We start from the raw sequence: 20140 nt of genomic DNA, 5'->3' as shown, positions 1-20140 counted from the left end.
ACTCTGTTCAGACAGTGGTCATTCGCCAGTTTACTAATAAAAGCAATGTACAAGAAATTAATGTATTTCAATGTAAGCCATCCGGCCCCTGGATTTGGTCTTTCTGTATATTGCACAAAAGGTCCCGCCGTTCCTGTTGAAGAACCGTGTGCGGGTTTTTCTGGTCCATTTTGCTTACACACTGACAGTTCAAAGGGTAACTTGCCTTTGATTATTAAATCTCTCAATAACCACACGCTCTGCTTTTAAACTAAACTGAGGTTTGCTCGCTCCCCTCAAAAATATCGCGACCTTTTTTGTTTCAAACTGCAATAAATGAAGTAAATTGTGGCTATCGCGCATAACCATCAATTAAAAACCCGGAAAAGCAGCTAAATCCGAGCAGTGACACAGGATATTTAGCACCATATTTCCAACAATTGTTTCGCTTTATATAATTAACCTTTTGTTTACAACCTACATTTCCTAAATTAAAACTGAAAAAAACTCGCTGATGTTAAAAGATCTGCCTTTTACGGTCCATAATATCTCACTATCAAAATAAACAAATACATCATGATTTTCTTCAGATTTTAGGGGGAATATTCCGACAGCGAATATCGCACGCACCTGAAAATGTGCAGTTTAAATGGAAGAACAGTCAATCCCCCAAAAAAAGAGCGTGAGGGGGGTTTGGGACCCAAGGAAGACTCCAAAGGCTCCCGCAGATCGCGATGTTTCAGACGCTGCTTTGAATATCGAGAGTAAATTTATGCTAAATACATTATTATTATTATTTTGTCGTTGTTTTAACCCTGTGTCCATTAGAGAGCACTTGGAGCGTTAATAATCAACGCTATTTTTGTAGGTGCTTATGAGGGGTCTTGTTGTGTCAACTCTGGCAACCGCCGCACATCTCCAGTTCGCCCACTCCAGAGACCGATACAGTTACACTGCGGCCAAATGCAGACCGTGTTTGTCAACACGGTTCCCAGCAGCTGGAGACCGCCACTGGCGGGGATCCTCTCCGCTTCAAACACAACACAGAACAGCTCTTGCCGCTGTCAGAAAAAACCGTACCACACGTTTGTGTGTGTGTGTGAGAGAAGGGGGGGGGGGGGGGGGTCAATGCGTAATCCTCTTGGTTTATATAAAGGTGGAAACCAGCCGGTGGGAGCGTTCAATAAATTCCCTTTATTATTTCAGTAAATGTTTTTTTTTAATTTACATTTTTTTTGGAATCGATAATTAAAATAGACGCACTTTCCGCGTTACATTTGCCAACGTTTGATAGGGAACACGGTGAACTGGGCTGTCTGATTGTCAAGTTTTTTTTTAAAAGGCAGTTTTAGATCTAGTAACTCGATGAGACACAATTGATGCGATTGCATCACGTTATCATGAGCCTGGTAACATTAACACGTAGGTTTACGCAAATGGCAAAAGCGAGAGGCTCGATTTCCACAAGACTGCGACTTAACGCAGTGTTTGACAAAAGAAAATAAGGCGAAATGGCTTTACTTTTTATTGAACAGCTGGAGTAGAATAAAGCGACGGACCCTTTTCTGGCGGTGGAATTCGGCAGCCGGACCTCAAAATGTAAGATATGAATTTTAAAAAATAAATAAATAAAATTGTCACACAAACAGGAGGATGAACAGAGCCTCTGGCTTCCATTCCTCATTCGCAGCCTGGGCTCTGGGACTGGTGACAATGTATCAGTGTCAGTATCAGACTGCTACACATTGAATATTTGATGACACTGGCTCTTTTTTTAAATGTTTCATGAAGGGTTCCCGTCCAGGTTGTTGTTTTTTTTTAATTGACACTTACCTTCTTGTCTTCATTCATTACCGGTCTTCAAGGAGAGAGCAGAATTTTGTTATACCCAGCAGCAGCAGCCTCGCCTTGTACTGGGCTGTGTGCATGAGCTTCCTCTGGTTACATGTCCTTCCCTGTCTGGCTTGGTGGTGGTGGTGGTTGGAGGGGTTATTTTTTTTGGTGCGTGTTGTTTGATGCTGGGCGTCGTTGCCGCTCAGCCAGACTGCGGATTGCGATCCGGGTGCCTTGTGTGAAGCGCTGCCGCTTTCCGAGCAGGAGCCGCTCCGCCGGCCGAGGCGAGCAGAGCAGAGGTGACAAGCTGCGCGCGCACCGCCCCCACCACATCACATCAACATCCCGCCCATTGGGAGTCGGTGGAGCTCCTTTCATCCCGGGCACAGCCACCGGGAGCCTCCAGCAGCCCTCACACCCTCTCTCTCTGACACTTGGGGGATCACCTTATAAAGCAAGGTTTTACTGGAACTGCAACACCCTACGTCGTCCTTCCAGGCTTGCGTACAGACAGGTCAATACAAACGGATTTAGATTTCGAATGAATAGACATTTCTCTTTTTTTAATGCTTGGGGTAATTAAAATAATATTTCCAAGCACTTTTCATTGTAGGTTTTACCTTCTTCTTCTACACTAGTTCGGCCACAGCTAGAGTACTGCATGTCATCTGGAGCAGGCGGAGGATGGGGACAAGTTTTTGGGGCAGCTGAAACGGAGGAGGGCACTCCATAGTCTCCCACAGTTGGCAGTGTCAAAGGCCTTTGTGAGGTCAAAGGCGGCCATGTACAAGGGTTGGTGCTGTTCCCTGCATTTCTCCTGTAGTTGTCGCGGGGTGAAGATCATGTCCGTTGTACCCCTTAGTGGACGGAATCCACATTGTGACTCCGAGAGGAGCTCTTCAGCCAAAGGGAGAAGACGGTTGAGGAGGATTCTAGCGATGACTGCTACACGGCAGGTGAGCCCCAGGTAGGCAGAGGAAATGTTTCAAGGACACCCACAGGGCCTCCTTGATAAAGTGCGACATCCCCACCGCCACCTGGGAATCCCTGGCCCAAGACCGCCCTAAGTGGAGGAAGAGTATCCAAGAGGGCACTGAGCACCTCAAGTCTCGTCGCCGAGACCATGCAGAAAACAAGCAGCGGAAGGAGCGTGCGGCAAAGCAGACTTCCCACCCACCCTTTTCTTTAATGACTGTCTGTCCCACCTGTGACAGAGACTGTAATTCCCATATTGGACTGTACAGTCACCTGAGAACTTAGTTTTAGAGTGCAAACAAGTCTCCCTTGATTTCGAGGGACTGCCTATGATGATGAGAGTACTGCATGCAGTTCTGCTCACCACATTACAAGAAAGATATGACTGCACTAGAGAGGGTACAGAGGAGATTTACGAGGATGTTGCCTGGACTGGAGAATTTTCAATATGAGGAAAGATTGGATAGGCTGGGATTGTTTTCTTTGGAGCAGAGGAGGCTGAGGGGAGATCTTATTGAGGTGTATAAAATTATGAGGAGCCTAGATAGAGTGGATATGAAGGACCTATTTCCCTTAGCAGAGGGGTCAACAACCAGGGGAATAGGTTTAAAGTAATTGGTAGATGTTGGAGATTTGAGGGGAAAGTTTTTCACCCAGAGGGTGGTGGGGGTCTGGATCTCACTGCCTGAAAGGATGGTAGAGCCAGAAACCCTCACCACATTTAAAAAGTACTTGGATATGCACTTGAAGTTCCGTAACCTATAAGGCTATGGACCAAAAGCTGGAAAGTGGGATTGGGCTGGATAGCTCTTTGTCGGATGGCACGGATATGATGGGCCAAAATGGCCTCCTTCCATGCTGTAAATTTCTATGATTCTATGATACTTGTTTGCCCATTATTGCACATTCTACCCCAATATAGCAGCAGAGGGGTAATATGTCCCAAAACATGCTACAGGACTCAGGTCTTTATCATGTTGCAGGGAAATAATGACCATAATTAATAGAAATAAAGACAACTAAATGTAGTTTGAAACTTCCAACAGCAATTGTAGTTTTACAAGTCTTCATCCTACATTTTCTAAACTGAGCAATGATTTCACAAGTGCTAACTGTGAAGTAGAATGCTGTGCTGACTCCTCGTCTTAAATGTTTATATATAATCGTGCATCTCATCCCAATACGGTATCAATGTTTCCTTGCCACTTACTGCTATTTTTGTACTAAAAGCAATTCAACTGTTGAGTTCTGAAGAGTCTCCGCCAGAAACATCTTTTTTTTCCAGCTGCTAATGGACCTTTTGTGTATTTCCAGAATTTGTTTTTAACTCCATACTTCTCTCCTTTTTTATTTCCACCCAATGATTCAACCATGGCTTTTTTGTTGTTAGATGCATAGTAAAGTTTCATTCACAATACTCCAACATGTTCTGGCAGTGCATAACACTGACATTGACTACCCAAAGTAGGAAGGAGTTCCATTTCTCAATACCAACATCACCTGGTTTGATGAGCACTAAATCTATCTCAAACACCAACAACACCAGATACATGCTCAAAGGATTCTTCTACTATCCACTTTAAAAGCTATTATCAACTTTTCCTCTGGCTACTGCTACTACCTATGCAAACCTCTTTAGTAGAAACCTTTAGTTGTCTTTAACAGCCAAATACACTCCAACTAGCTGCAACCAAGGTGTCAACATTGGTTCAGTGGTAGCACTCTCACCTGAGTCATCTGGTTGTAAAGCGCTTTGGGATGTCGTAAGGTCGTGAAAAGGGCTATAGAAATTGAAGTACTTTCTTATCTGGATGAAATAGCAGTTTCCAAAATTGTGCCTCTATCATGTATGTACTGACGTGCATTTACTTGTATATGCCTAGGCCCTAAGCTCTGGAATTCCCTCCCTAAACCTCGCCGCCTCTCTACCTCGCTTTCCTCCTTTAAGACGCTCCTTGAAACCTACCTCTTTGATCAAGCTTTTGGTCATCTGTTCTAATTTCTCCTTATGTGGCTCGGTGTCAAATTTTTGTCTTATAACACTCCTGTGAAGTGTCTTGGGACGTTTTACTACATTAAAGGTTCTATATAAATACAAGTTGTTGTTGTGCATATACACAGAGACCTTAATAATATATTCCATGACTAATTATCTTGTTCTCTAGTTTATGAACATCTTGACAATCTGAGCTACATTCTGTTTGGCTCACTGAAGGCATTTTGGCTTTGAACTCATATCTTTCTCGAGTTTTTCTCCTATCTCCCCTCATACTCTCTCAGAGACCGACCTCCTGCTCCCTCAACCCTACTGCTGACCACCCAACTTTCATTACCAAAGCTAGCTGATATTGTTGACGGTTCCCTCTACACTGCCTCACTGTCTTTCAAGTCAGCCATCATTAACCCCCTCAAAAAAATACACTTGATCTCTGGCCTTGCACTACTGCCTCATCTCCAACCTCCCTTTCTTCTCCAAAGTTCATGAATGTGTTATTGCCTCCCAAATCTTTTTACCCATCTTTCTCACAACTCCACGTTTCAACCTTTCCACTCAGTTTCTGCCACTGTCACAGCACTGAAATGGCCATTATCAAAGTCACAAATTACATCCTATGTGACTATGATCATGGTGCACTATCCCACCTCATACTTCTCAACCTGTCTAGAGCCTTAGACATGGTTGACCACACCATCCTCCTGCAACGCCTCTCCTCCAGCTGAGTGGGACTGCTCTTTCCTGGTTATATTCCTATCTGTCCAGTCGTAGCCAGAGAATCTCCTGCAATGGCTTCTCTTACAACTCTCACACCATTACCTCTGGACTCTGGAGTCCTATGAGGATCTATCCTTGCCCCCCCCCGCCCACCTTATTTATCATCGACATGCTGCTCCTTGGCTACATAATCTGAAAACATATCAGATTCTGGATGCACCCAGCTCTATCTCATCACCACCTCTCCCGATCCATCCACTGCCTCTGATTTCTCATGCTGCTCGCCCGACATACAATATTGGATAAACAGAAATTTCTTCCAATTAAATATTGGGAATACCAAAGCCTTTAATCCACGTCACAAACTCCATTCTCTAGCCACTGTCTCCCTCTCCCTCCTTGGTCACTGTCTCAGCCTGAACCAGATTGTTTGCAATCTCAACATCCTGTTTGACCTGAGCTGAGTTTCCGACCTGATATCCTTTGTATAACCAAGACCACCTACTTCCACCTCGGGAATAGCACACATCTCTGCCCCTGCCTCAGCCCATTGGCTAGCTGTGGCTATGGAGGGATTTGAACACAAGGATGAGAATGCATGCTTTTGTTACCTCCAGACTTGACTATTCCCATCTTCCCAACTTCCACTCTCCATATACATCAGCTCATCCAAAATTATGCTGCCGGTGTCCTCACTCACACCATCCCATTCACCCATCACACCTCTGCTTGCTGACCTATATTGGCTCTTAGTTCGGCAAAGCTTCAAATCTAAAATTCTCATTCTTGTGTTCAAATCCCATCATAGCCACAACCCTCCCTATCTCTGTAGCCTCATCGAGCCCTACAACCCTCCGAGATCACTGTGTTCCTCCAATTCTTGCCTACTGCGCACCCCCAAATTCCATCACCTCACCATTGGCGACCATGCCTTCAGCTGCCTGGACCCTAAGCTCTGGAATTCCCTCCATAAACCTCTTCGCCTCTCTACCTCTCTTTCCTCCTCCTTTAAGATACTCATTAAAAGCTATTTCTTTGACCAAGCTTTTGGGCACCCGTCCTAATATCTCTTCATGTGGCTCAGTGTCAAATTTTGTGAACGCCGTGAGATGTTCTTGTGTGTTAAAGGCGCTATATAAATGCAAGTTGTTTTTATTAAAAGCATTTTGGATTAAATTAATGGACAGAGCTTTTAAGGGATAATTCACTAAAGTAATTTATATCAATGGACAGTAAAACTATTTACCAGTCATACTAGATATATGTGACATGTTCCAATAATTGACTGGAAAAAGTTACATCATTTGTCATATGATGTTACCGTATATAAGACACATTCATTAAATATTAATGGTTTATTTGCAGTAGAAATTTCTGAAAACCAAAATTAGTAACACACTATCCGATACACACATATATGAATAATGACAGCCTTTCACACAGTTTTGTGTTTTTCTTTATTTTTCCATTGCTGCAATATCTATTATAATTAAAAACATAAGATAAAAAATGATCCCACAGTTTGCTACCAGTGTCCCACCTCTGACCGATTGCAATATGACTATATTCCAGTATTGAAACTGCCCTGCAAAGTACAAAATAGTCTTCTGTGATAGTTTAATCCCCTCAACAAAAGCAAATGTGTTTGTACTATAATCGATATGTAGGATGTAACTGGGTAAGAAAAAGCAAATCAAGTAAGCATGTTGTGCAAAGGATATGCTCTTTGACCTCATGATTTAAGCACCTGACATTTTTTTTGGTAAACTACCAAGAGTCATTGTGCATCCTCGTCTTCAGATCAGATATCACAGCTGTTCAATCCTTAACACTACATTATATGCAGATAGCATGTATCTTTTCAATGTTTTCAGTTACTATTTCCTGGAGTGACAGCCAACACAGCTCCATTTCCAGTAGGATGTTGGTGTACGGCAACTTTGCCAGTTATTATTGTGCATAATAAGAAATACTGGGAATTGAAACATTCAATAATCCTTTATCTCTTGGCTTATGTGACATTCACAAATTGCTCAATTTCTACGCTTGTAGATTAGTTCATCAGGTGAGCCCAGTAATGGAGTTACTGCCTTGTTACACACTCTCTATTCTACATACGCATAGACAGAATTTCCCTGTAATCGACTGTAGGTATTGTTTGGTAAGCTTCAAGTCATGACCTTCCATGGTTTAAAATTGAATACTGCCCACAGAAATGAAATAGTGCGCATTATTAAACTTAATAGATACCAGGGACCATGTTCAAGCCTGTAAACTGATATTTGGCCTAAGATGATAGTAACAATCTGCTTAAGTTTCATTCCTGCGCTTTATGATATCATGTAAATCCTTTGATTAAATTACAGCTTTATAAAACACTCAGTTTTTGGTTATTTTATATCTCTTACAGGAAGTGTTTTTGTTAGTACATAATAAACTGAAACCCATTTATAACAAACACCTTTGAGACTGGTTTTGTGCAATGGTCTTCAAATGGAGATTAAAGTCTTCATCTTTCATTAAGTGTTCAGACTAATAAGGTAACTGTATACACTTTAATCATTATGAAGGACCCATTGTATAATTTCAAGGTACACATTGTTCTGGATTTGCCAAAAAGGGATGCTTCAACCTTAAAGAGTAGCAATGTAGTTTGTAAACTGACTTTTTGCCAAATCCTCCAAACAAAATGATTCTTTTAAAAAATGTGCCAACCATGACTGTATTTCAACTGATCAATTTATGAGGTCAGGCTATCAGTTCAATTGAAATCACTGTGAAAGTCCAAAAGAGAATATTTTACTTGTCAACTAGATGTCTTTGTAAACATTTTTTATACTTGAGTTGCAAATATTTAAAATACATTGAATATTTTGAAAATATGAAATAAAGTACTAAAAGTGCAGCAAAATTAATTGTCGGTATTTTAAATTTATTTTCGTAGGCCTAAAGGGAAATGGAAAACCAAAATAGAAAGCTACTTCTAAATAGCCAAGAAAATTGGAAATGAAAGTTGAGATTAACAGGAAAATGCTAATGACCAGAAATAAAGTATATTAGGCAAAGTAAATTGGTGGTAGGTTTTTAGAGCCCAAAATATTCTGCACTATAAACTAATATTAATTCCATACTGCACAATTTTGAGAATAATTCACATCTCAGCAAGATGGAGGCTTTAAAAGGAAACCTTTATTAAAAACTATTCATTTCTCTATATTTGAGCTTGTGCATTTTGTAATTTTTCAGTTCACATAAAACAGCACCCACAGGGAAGGCAGATGGTAAGAGACCAGCCGAGTGAGTTCTGGTGGGCTTAATGGTAATAAGCTGTTGTTAATGGGATTTAATTAGGCTAATGCAAGTAGATTTTGGTTGAACTAGCAGACATGACTATATTCAAATTTTATAAAGCAGAAGAAACTGTCATTTCTTAAAGTAATTTGAAGCGATAAATGCAGAATGATTGACTATTTCAAATTGCATTATACATCTCAAGGTTTCTAATGAAATCTGATGTATATTCCAAATATAAGCTTTCAGTACTAATTATTAAACAGAGGGGAAAAAAAATTAAGATTTCGCATGTTAAGTGTGCAGCTTTTAAAATGTAAATATGACCCAATTTTTACTGCACCTGTTGTAACGTTGTCCTAATCGTTTAAATTACTCCCACCTCCACTTTACAAAAGCCCTGAGCTTGGTGATATCCATATACAATTACTCTCAGGAACAAAATCTAGTTGTCAGAAATGTAATTTACACAAAGATAGAGTTGTGAAGTCTCAGCAATTAGTTTCATTTAATTTATTGGACACGGTAAAAGAACCACGGTTTTTCCCTATCTTACAATTTTATTTTTATTAAACCAAATTTCAGCGAAAATCACTGTTTTTTCGTATAGGAGTGAATTTGTCGGGAAATTGCTTCATTTCACATTCTGCATTTTCGAAATGCGGTTATAATACAAAGATAAACAGCCATGTATGAGAAATAATGCGAAACAGGTAATTAAAAAATAGATATTCCTAGTGGGATGTGAGAACAACTCAAAATCAGACTCCTGGGCACAGTTAAGCCTATTTTGATTACCTTTACTTGTTTTTAAACACGCACTAAAATGTAGCAGAAATGAACAGACTTGCAGAATAGGTATTCATGAGGTTTGATGAAGCCAACCTGCCGTGAAACGTGGTGGCCCTTAATTTGCCGACAGTTTGACATTATCTGTAGACATTAAGCATGTTGGCTCCCAAAGGGACCAGCTCGAGTACAGCTCGCGTGGCGACAGCCTGTGTGTGAAGAAAGTGCATTGAGTGGAAGCTGCAGCCTGCAGCTCGCCCCCCCACCGACACCTGGAGCGTCACCGCACCGATTTTTTGTGCAGGAAATGATTGTATCTGTCACTGTCAGAGCGGAGCAAGGCAGCAAACCAGTGTGCAAAATGCAAACACGTGCTTGCTATCGGTGGTTGGCATTCAGATATAGTGCAGTTATGGTGCTGAAACGGAAATGCAATTCATTCATTGTAAACGAGCCGCTCCGTGGGCGGGGGAGTGGGTGGCACAGTTTGCCATCGTCTAATTATGCATCATTTGACTGGACTCGCGACCTCACTTGTCCTCTTTGCCCCCCACAGCTGGCTGTCAATCACCCCACCCCTCGAGCTGCCCACCCGGGAGCCGGCGCGCGCACACTCTGCTGTCCCACGGAATCGAGGGAATGGAAAGGTTTGTGGCTTTGACGCCCCATGTACTGCCATGTCCCAAACACACACACACCGCAAGTAACAGGACCAGGACAGGGCCACTTAAAGATACGTAGAGAATTTCAGCCATGCAAGTCTCAGTTATTTTCAATGACTGGCCCTGTTTATATATGACAAGAGTGTAACCTGTGTGCGCGAGAGATATTTAAATCGCGTTATAGTTCTTTGGGTTTACAGTCTACATTACTTTTTAAACTGCTAAATTCATATTTCCTCCTAGTCTATTCATTACATAAGTTTGCAATCATTGCCTTTGGACAACAATCAAACGTACTATGACCGTGGCAATACTGGAATCTTTCTGAATCTGAAGCAGAGCATTCTGTCCATATTCTTATCATTAAGAACTCCATGAATATAGTTTATATGCATTGAATAAATGTCTTCCTTGCCCTGTTTAAAAATATTTCAAGAGCAGCAAGTGATAAAATAGCAACGGGGGCTGCAGCAGAGTTTAGGGCATCGACAGAGCCACTGGGTAAAGGATACCAACAAAAACAAAGAGAAGTCAGATTAGAGAGAGATGAGGCCACATATTGGGATTGGCCCAGGCTCAAGTAAAGATGAATTGGGAGAGATATTTAGAGCAACAAACAAGAGAACTTATATTTGTAATGCTTAACTATTAACACCAGTAAAATAAAAGTAATTAAAAGGGTTCTAAAAACTGATTTGTTCAAAACCAGCTGGTATACACCCTAGAATACTGAAAGAAGCTAGCGAAGAAGTAGCAGATTGGCTAACCAGGATTTTTCAAAATTAATTAGAGACACAAGTTGAAGAACCGGAGTGGCAAACATTATACCTCTGTCAAAAATGGGGAAGGAGATAAGCGATTAGCCATAAATTGCTAGAGATCATAACTAGGGATTAACACAAAAATGAATATTTAAAGGGCATCCTGGAGAGCAGAACATGTTTGACTAACTTAAGACAATGTTTTAAGAGAAAGTATAGTCAGGGCTGTTATGTTTCAAATAAAGCAATGTGACTGAGTACTGTAGACTTGAGTAAGTGTGACCTTAGTCTCTCTATTCTGACTCCAGAGTGCTGGCACAGCATGGGAGGCCTGCTTATATGCAGTGCTCCCAAGGGATGCTGGGATCCCTTGGGACTCCAACAGATGCACCCTCTGGTGGCGGCAGAATGCTGGTTACAAGGTGTTGCATACATAACATTACTTCTTCGCTTTGCAACCCCTCCCCCACAAGCCAATAGTACACTTATTTACAGGGTGAGACGATCTGGGGCTTTCCGCTCCCTAGTCGATCTTCTCGGTACAAACACAAGTGCAGGTGAGTTGGTTGGGCCTTCGCTGGGCTGCTGGGGATGATGAATTCAGCTTCGTGGTCAACTGTAATGTTGGTTACCACTTGTGTGTGTATCAGAGGGTCGAAGTTGGTGGTGTCCTCTTCAGGTTGCTCGTCTGTGGATCGCGGTTTGGTTTGGTCCAAATGCTTTCTGCAGGTTAGTCCATTTGCAAGTTTGACCTCAAACACCCTACTCCTTTCTTTGGCTACGACAGTGCCAGCAAGCCATTTGGGACCATGTCCATAGTCGAGTATAAATATAGGGTTATTGACTTCAATATCGTGTGACAAATTTGCGCGATCATGGTACATGCTTTGTTGATGCCACCTGCCCTCGACATGATCATGGAGATCAGGGTGGACGAGAGAGAGCCTTGTTTTGAGTGCCCTTTTCATGAGCAGCTCGGCTGGGGAACCCCGGTGAGTGAGTGGGGTCTGCTGCGGTAAATGAGCAGGACTCAGGACAGGCGGGTCTGCAGGGAGCCTTCCGACACACGTTTCAAGCTTTGCTTGATGGTTTGGACTGCCCGTTCTGCCTGGCTGTTAAATGCAGGCTTGAACGGGGCAGATGTGACATGCTTGAACCTATTGCGGGTCATGAATTCCTTGAATTCAGCACTGGTGAAGCACAGCCCATTGTCGCTGACAAGGACATCAGGCAGGCCGTGAGTGGCAAACATGGCTCACAGGCTTTCAATGGTAGCAGTGGACGTGCTTACAGACATCATTACACACTCAATCCATTTTGAATAAGCAGCCACAACAACCAAAAACATTTTGCCTAGAAACGGGCCAGCAAAGTCAACGTGGATCCTAGACCACAGTTTGGAGGGCCATGACCACAAACTTAGTGGTGCCTCCCTGGGTGCATTGCTCAGTTGAGAGCAAATGTTGCATTGGCGCATGCAAGACTCCAAATCTGAGTCGATGTCGGGCCACCACAAATGGGATCTGGCTATAGCTTTCATCATTACTATGCCTGGGTGGATACTGTGTAGGTTGCGTATGAACGTTTCACTGCCTTTCTTAGGCAAAACCACATGATTACCCCACAAAAAACAGTCCGCCTGTATGGACATTTCGTCTTTGCACCGCTATAACGGCTTGATCTCTTCATGCATCTCCGCTGGGACGCTGGACCAGCTCCCATGGAGGACACAGTTTTTTACAAGGGACAGTAAAGGATCCTGGCTGGTCCAGGTCCTGATCTGGTGGGCCGTAATGGGTGACTTTTCGTTTTCAAATGCATCCATCACCAAGAGCATGTCTGCAGGCTGTGCCATTTCAACCCCAGTGGTGGGCAATGGTAGCCGACTGAGAGCATCAATGCAGTTCTCTGTGCCTGGCCTGTGGCGAATTACATAGTTACATGCAGACAGCGTGAGTGCCCATCTTTGGATGCGAGCAGAGGCATTGGTATTAATACCTTTGCTCTCTGAGAATAGCGATATGAGCGGCTTATGGTCAGTTTCTAACTCGATCTTAAGCCCAAACAGATACTGATGCATTTTTTTCACCCCGTAAATGCATGCCAGAGCTTCTTTTTCGGCCGTGGACAAACTGCTGGACGCATAAGCGACCGGTTGCAATGTTCCCGATTCGTTTGCTTGTTGTAACACACACCTGACCCCGTACGAAGATGCACCGCAAGCTAGCACTAAACGTTTACATGGGTCTTACAGAACAAGCAGTTTGTTGGAACATAACAGATTTCTCGCTTTCTCAAAAGCAGCCTCGTGATTTCCCCCATACCCAGTCATCTCCCTTATGTAGCAACACATGTAGGGGTTCTAGCAAGATGCTTAACCCGGGTAGGAAATGACCAAAATAATTGAGTCCCAGGAACGACCGCAGCTCCATCACGTTCTGTGGTCTCGACGCATTCTTGATAGCCTCCATCTTGGCGTCGGTGGGTCGGATGCTGTCTGCTGCAATTCTTTTCCCCAAGAACCCGACCTCTGGCGCCAGGAAAACACACTTCGAGCGTTTCAACCGGAGTCCCACACGACTAGCCAACTTAGAACCTCTTCCACATTCTGCAAGTGTTTGATGGTGTTCCGACCTGTGATCACTATGTCGTCCTGGAAAACCACGGTGCGCAGACTCTCCATGTTCCTTTGAAAAATAGCCGCAGCCGATCGAATCCCAAGCGGGCATCTATTGTAGATGAACAGACCTTTGTGCGTGTTGCTGCAGATGAGGCCTTTCAAAGATTCCGTCAGCTCCTGCGTAACATGTAGGCTGAGGTCAGGTCCAACTTGGTGAACGTCATCCCACCTGCCAGCGTCGCAAATAGGTCGTCTGCCTTGGGTAGCGAGTACTGGTCCTGCAGCGAAAAACGGTTAATCGTTACTTTATAGTTCCCACAAATTCTGACTGTGCCATTGCCCTTGAGAACCGGAACAATCGGACTGGCCCACTCGTTGAACTCAACCAGCGCGATGATGCCCTCTCGTTGCAGGCTGTCCAGCTCGATCTAAACTTTCTCTCGCATCATGTATGGCATCGCACGTGCCTTGTAGTGGATGGGTCGTGTACCGGGAACCTTTGCCCCAGAGAAATTTCCGATACCTGGCTCAAACAACGACGGGAACTTGCTCAAAACCTGGGCACGAGGCGTCATCGATGGATGAAAGCGCTCGGATGTCGTCCCAGTTCCAGCGGATTTTTCCCAGCCAGCTTCTGCTGAACAGTGTGGGGCGATCTCCCGGTACAATCCACAGTGGTACTTCGTGTACCGCTCTATCATAGGAGACTTTTACTGCTGCACTGCCAATTACAGGGATCCTCTTTAGTGTAAGTTCTCAGCTTGGTATGAATAGGGCTCAGCTTGGGCCTTTGTGCCTTGTTGCACCACAGCCTCTCAAAGGCCTTTTTGCTCATGATAGACTGATTCGCACCTTTGTCCAATTCCATGTATACTAGAATTCCATTCAGTTCAACTTTTAACATGATCGGTGGACATTTCGTGGTGAAGGTCTGTACCCCGTTAACTTCTGCCTCCTTGGTTCAAGTCTCTAGTTCAGTTTGATCCGCCATGGATTGGTCTTCCTCTGCAACGTGGTGGTTTGCAGGGTTTGCACTCGTCTACACATTCGCTGAAGGTGTCCCATTGTTCCACAGCCTTTGCACCGTGTTTGAAGCGGCATTGTTGGGCTCGATGATTGCCTCCACAGCGCCAACAAGGTGTTAATTGTCTCGCTTTCACACTTGATGGCGGACTCAGAGTCATCTGAGGTCGTGCAGCTGCAGGCGTGTATGTTCCGCCATCTGCATTCTTGCCTGAAAATGCCGTTACTTTGTGTACAGTACTTGCCGATGCATCTTTATGCTGCGAAATTTGTTTGGTGTTATCACTAGTGGACATAAATGCTTGGGCTATCGTTATGGCTTTGCTCAGGTTCGGTGTTTCAACAGTCAATAGTTTGCGAAGGATAACCTCATGGCCAATGCCAAGCACAAAAAAGTCTCTTAGCATTTGCTCCAGGAATTCACTGAATTAGCAATGTCCTGCAAGGCGTCTTAGTTCGGCGACGTAGCTCGCCACTTCCTGGCCTTCAGACCGGTGACATGTATAAAATCGATACTTTGCCATCAGAACGTTCTCCTTCGGATTTAGGTGCTACCGGACCAGCGTACACAGTTCTTCATACGATTTGGTTGTTGGTTTCACCGGAGGAAGAAGATTCTTCATGAGGCCATAGGTTGTTGCCCCGCAGACGGTGAGGAGGATCGCCCTTCGTTTGGCAGCATTCTCATTCCCTTCCAGCTCGTTGGCCACGAAGTATTGGTCGACTCGCTCCACGAAGGCTTCCCAATCGTCACCTTCTGAGAATTTCTCCAGGATAACAACAGTTCTCTGCATTTTCGCACGATGGTTTGTTATCTATTACTCATCACCAGTTATGTCTCAAATAAAGCAATGTGACTGAGTACTGTAGACTTGAGTAAGTATGACCTTAGTCTCTTTATTCTGACTCCAGAGTGCTGGCACTGCATAGGAGGCCTGCTTATATGCAGTGCTCCCAAGGGATGCTGGGATCCCTTAGGACTCCAACAGATGTGCCCTCTGGTGGTGGTAGAATGCTGGTTACAAGGTGTTGCATACATAACAAGGGCAATGGAGAGGATATAGTTTATATGGACTTACCAAAAGCATTTGATAAAGTGTTGCATAATAAATTGAGAAAATTAGGGCCCGTAGCATAAAAAGGAAAGTGGCAGTATGGATAGAGGGTAGCTGAAAATAAAACAGCAAAGAATCGTGAGAAATTGATGGCTCTGAGACTGGCAGGCTAGTAGGGTGCCACAGGTTTGGTGCTGGGATGGGTCCTTTTATATAAATAACTTGAATTTAGTCATAAAGGTTGAATATCAATTGACATCAAATTGTAGATGTAGCAAATTGCAAGAGTCCAGAATGATATAAGCAGGCTAGAGAACGAGCAGAATAAGTAACATATGCAAGTTAATACATAAGAATAAAGAATGGAAATATACCTTAAATTGTAGATTTCTAAATGCAGTAGAGAACAATATGGATCTAGTGCAGATACATAGATCATTATAGGTTGGGTGAACAGGCAAGAAAAGGTCATTAAGACAGTGAATGGGATTTTAGGGTTTATATCAAGAGAGATTGGAGATAGAAAGTCATGATGACTCTCTACAAAACAATGGCTAGACCTCATCTGGAATACAGTCTGCAGTTATGGGCTCCTCCTTATAGGAGGAAAATAATACCCCTGGGGAAAGTAGAATGCAAATTTGTCAGGATGATACCAGGGATGAGGTGTGTTAGCCCAGAGCAGCTCGGTTTGTAATCTGTCAGAATGAGAAAAGTCACACGGGATTTGTAAGAGATATTAAATATGATGAAAAGAAGAGAGAAGATAAACAGATAATTTCCATTGATAGGTTGTTGTGGAATATTTCAAAATACTCTACACAAGTCTGACATCGATAATTCAAACAGTCTTTAATCGCACGCGTGGGGAGACAACTTGTTTTCTGTCCTTAGCCAAGTCTCTAAAACTTGATATAGAAATTTATACTCATAATCCCCGCCTACTTTCTAGATTACACCATATTGTACAATGTCCCTGCCTACTTTCTAGATTACATCATTAGTCTTAATTCCTGTTTACTATCAGATGTTCACCTTAATTTCGATAACAATTAGGCAGTCAGCATTATATAACACTTAACAGTCACTTTATAAACAGTTGTGGTCAGCAGTTAGTTTGACCTATGACACATATTGTTGCAACTGATTTACTACTGGCAGTTGGGGTCAGCAGATTTAGCTTTATCTTGTTTAGCCTTGTCCATTGTTTTACCACGCAAGGTGTTGTCCAATATATCCTTGGTTTTTCTGCACACAAGCTATTCCCAGGCTCCCCTTTCATAGGTAAACTGAAGGTACAAGGCCATGATCTCAAGATAAGCACTAGATGCATAAAGATGGAGAATAAAAGAAACTTTCATGCAAATATTTATTGGAATGTTAAGTACTTTGTCACAAGTGGGAACTGTGGTGATAATATTGATTACAGCATTCAAAAAAGGCATTGGATAATGAACTAAAAAAATATAAAAAGGTATGAGGGAAAGAGTATAAAATCAGTGCCTAAGATGGGCCTAAATTGAGGTTAAGTGGCCTCCATTTCAGTAAATATTTCTATATTTTTAAATGTTCTAACAACTGAAAAGCGATTGGCATTTTACTTCTGCGGTCCAAAATGTTTTGTTGCTTTCTGATGACCTGTATTCACTATAATGAGATTGTGAAGTTCAGTAAAAACATAAATGATGGCATCATTGACCACTTGTTTCTGCAATTGCAAGTTAGCACAAACTGAAAAGACTTTAGGTGATTGTTTAATTTACACGTGGAACATCCAGCATTCATGTTCTTCTCCGTAGATTACGTGTCCTCCCAGGGAGGACAGGCGCACCAACATTAGCGTCCTCGACCAGGCCAACATCCCCAGCATTGAAGCACTGACTACACTTGATCAGCTCCGCTGGGCAGGCCACATTGTCCGCATGCCCGACACGAGACTCCCAAAGCAAGCGCTCTACTCGGAACTCCTTCACGGCAAATGAGCCAAAAGTGGGCAGAGGAAACGTTACAAGGACACCCTCAATGCCTCCCTGATAAAGCGCAACATTCCCACCGACACCTGGGAGTCCCTGGCCAAAGACAATCCTAATTGTAGGAAGTGCACCTCGAGTCTCATCGCCGAGAGCATGCAGAAATCAAGAGCAGGCAGCGGAAAGAGCATGCGGCAAACCAGTCCCACCCTCCCTCAACGACTATCTGTCCCATCTGTGACAGGGACTGTGGCTCTTGTATGGACTGTTCAGGCACCTAAGGACTCATTTTAAGAGTGGAAGCAAGTCTTCCTCGATTCCGAGGGACTGCCTATGATGATGATGAGATTACATGGAATTGATTTCTTACCACTGCAATTTGTGGAAATATATTTTCAAATTTGGAAACATTACCAAAAATAATGTAAAATTAGGAAAATATTGCTTCAATATAGTTTTTTAAAACAGAAAAAACATTAATATTTGCACTCACTAAAACTAAGAGCATCAAAATTATTACAGTTTCTTGAACCAACTTTACTTAAAGCAAATTAACATAAGATTTATATTTCATTTTATTAATTTATGATTGATAACACAACCCAATTGGAAAAATCCCGGGACTGCTTTAAGATATTACAGTAAGGAATTGTGTAACTTTCTTTTTCTGTTCCAGCATATAAACATGTACCTTGGCAATTATCCAATTATTTTTTCTCTTTGTACTGACAACACATTGTATCTATTGTGTCATATGAGAAGACCTTTTTTTCCCAAACAATACTGCTAATTTATCTGGTCTCTTTGCCCAGAATGTGCAATCTTCCAACCACGATTTTCTGGCAGTTGGTCAGAATGGGACAGTGGGTTAGAACATAATGTTACTGGACGATAAAAAAAACCAAGGTCCATCAAGTTCGCCTTCTACCACCCTGGTAGTTGCAAAATACTACAATAATGGAGTTGTTGTCTAATTGCAATCAATCTCTTATCAATTAGTCAAAAGATGGATGAGGTGAGGAAAACATCCTCTGATGGAAAGCTTCAGGAACCATACGTCCAAAGTCACCTGTTCCTCCCAAGCATGCTACACTTATCATACGTCATGCCTCAAATTAATAAAACACTGCACTTTAACCCCTGGTACAGGAGTGTCTAAGCTTTGTTTTGTGGGTTGCACAGATGTGTACAATGGAGCCTTGGGAAACATATAAATTCATAATGGAGGCTGTCTACTCTTCACTGTTAGTTCAAAGTGAAATCAGTTTCAATCCATTTTCTAGTAGACAGAAGTACTAAACTGTATCCAACACCTATGCAGTCAAAAGGTAGCAGAAATCTTCAGCAAGTTTAATGGAAATATACAGATCATGAAGGCATTCAAGGTAAAGCTCTGGAATTCCCTGCCTAAACGTCTCCGCCTCTCGACCTCTCTTTCCTCCTTTAAGACGTTCCTTAAAACCTACCTCTTTGACCAAACTTTTGGTCATCTGCCCCAATTTCTCCTTATATGGCTCGGTGTCAAATGTTTTTGTCCTATAACACTCCTGTGAAGCACCTTGGGACATTTTACTGCGTTAAAACTCCAGCGCAGTAAGAGATAGAAAAGGCTATCCGCCAGCTCAAGAACAAAGCAACGGGAGCGGATGGAATCCCCGCTGTGGCACTAAAGTATGGCGGAGAGGCACTATTGGCACGAATGCATGACCTCATCTCTCTCATCTGGAAGGAGGAGAGTATGCTGGGAGAGATGCAGTAATCATGACCATCTTTAAAAAAGGAGACAAGTCTAACTGCGGTAACTACAGAGAAATCTCCGTTATCAGCCACTAGGAAAGTCATCGCTAGAATCCTGCTCAACCATCATCTCCCTGTGGCCAAGGAGCTCCTCCCGGAGTCACAGTGCAGATTTTGTCCACGACGAGGTACAACGGACATGATGTTTACGGCGCGACAACTGCAAGAGAAATGCAGGGAATAGCATCAATCCTTGTACATGGTCTTCTTTGACCTTACAAAGGCCTTTGACACTGTCAAAAGCAAGGGACTATGGAGCATCCCCTTCCGTTTCGGCTCCCCCCAAAAGTTTGTCGCCATCCTCCGCCTGCTCCACGACGACATGCAAGCCCGTGATCCTGACCAATGGATCCATCACAGACCCAATCTATGTCTGGACTGGGGTCAAGCAGGGCTGCATCATCGTGCCAACCCTCTTCTCGATCTTCCTTGCTGCAAAGCTCCACCTCACACTCAGCAAGCTCCCCGCTGGAGTGGAACTGAACTACAGAACCAGTAGGAACCTGTTCAACCTTCGTCGTCTCCAGGCCCTGGACAATGTGGACCACTTTCCATACCATGGGAGCCTATCATCCGCAAGGGCAGACATCGACGACGAGATTCAACACCGCCGTCGGTGCGCCAGCTCAGCCTTTGGCCTCCTGAGGAAGAGTGTTCGAAGATCAGGTCTTC

General features: G+C 43.2%; 1 protein-coding gene and 1 long non-coding RNA gene across 5 annotated transcripts in view; one reads left to right on the top strand and one right to left on the bottom strand.

Moving 5' to 3' along the window:
* The window catches only part of rai2 (retinoic acid induced 2), a 100287-nt gene extending 98192 nt beyond the window's left edge, over positions 1-2095 (bottom strand). For all 4 annotated transcript variants that reach the window (XR_011595875.1, XR_011595876.1, XM_070893966.1 and 1 more), the window contains exon 1: positions 1813-2095. The gene's annotated coding sequence lies outside the window, so the exon portion shown is untranslated. The remainder of the gene's footprint in view (positions 1-1812) is intronic.
* Positions 1425-18212, top strand: LOC139276252 (uncharacterized). The gene is made up of 3 exons (XR_011595881.1): positions 1425-1578; positions 10137-10227; positions 17501-18212. It is a non-coding gene; the product is annotated as an uncharacterized lncRNA (long non-coding RNA).
* Positions 18213-20140: the final 1928 nt, after the last annotated feature.

The sequence above is a fragment of the Pristiophorus japonicus genome, chromosome 11, assembly GCF_044704955.1.
Source record: "Pristiophorus japonicus isolate sPriJap1 chromosome 11, sPriJap1.hap1, whole genome shotgun sequence".
In the NCBI taxonomy this organism is placed as follows: Eukaryota; Metazoa; Chordata; class Chondrichthyes; family Pristiophoridae; genus Pristiophorus; species Pristiophorus japonicus.
Note: the sequence above shows the minus strand (reverse complement) of the source record. Positions and strands in the feature narration are given on the sequence as shown.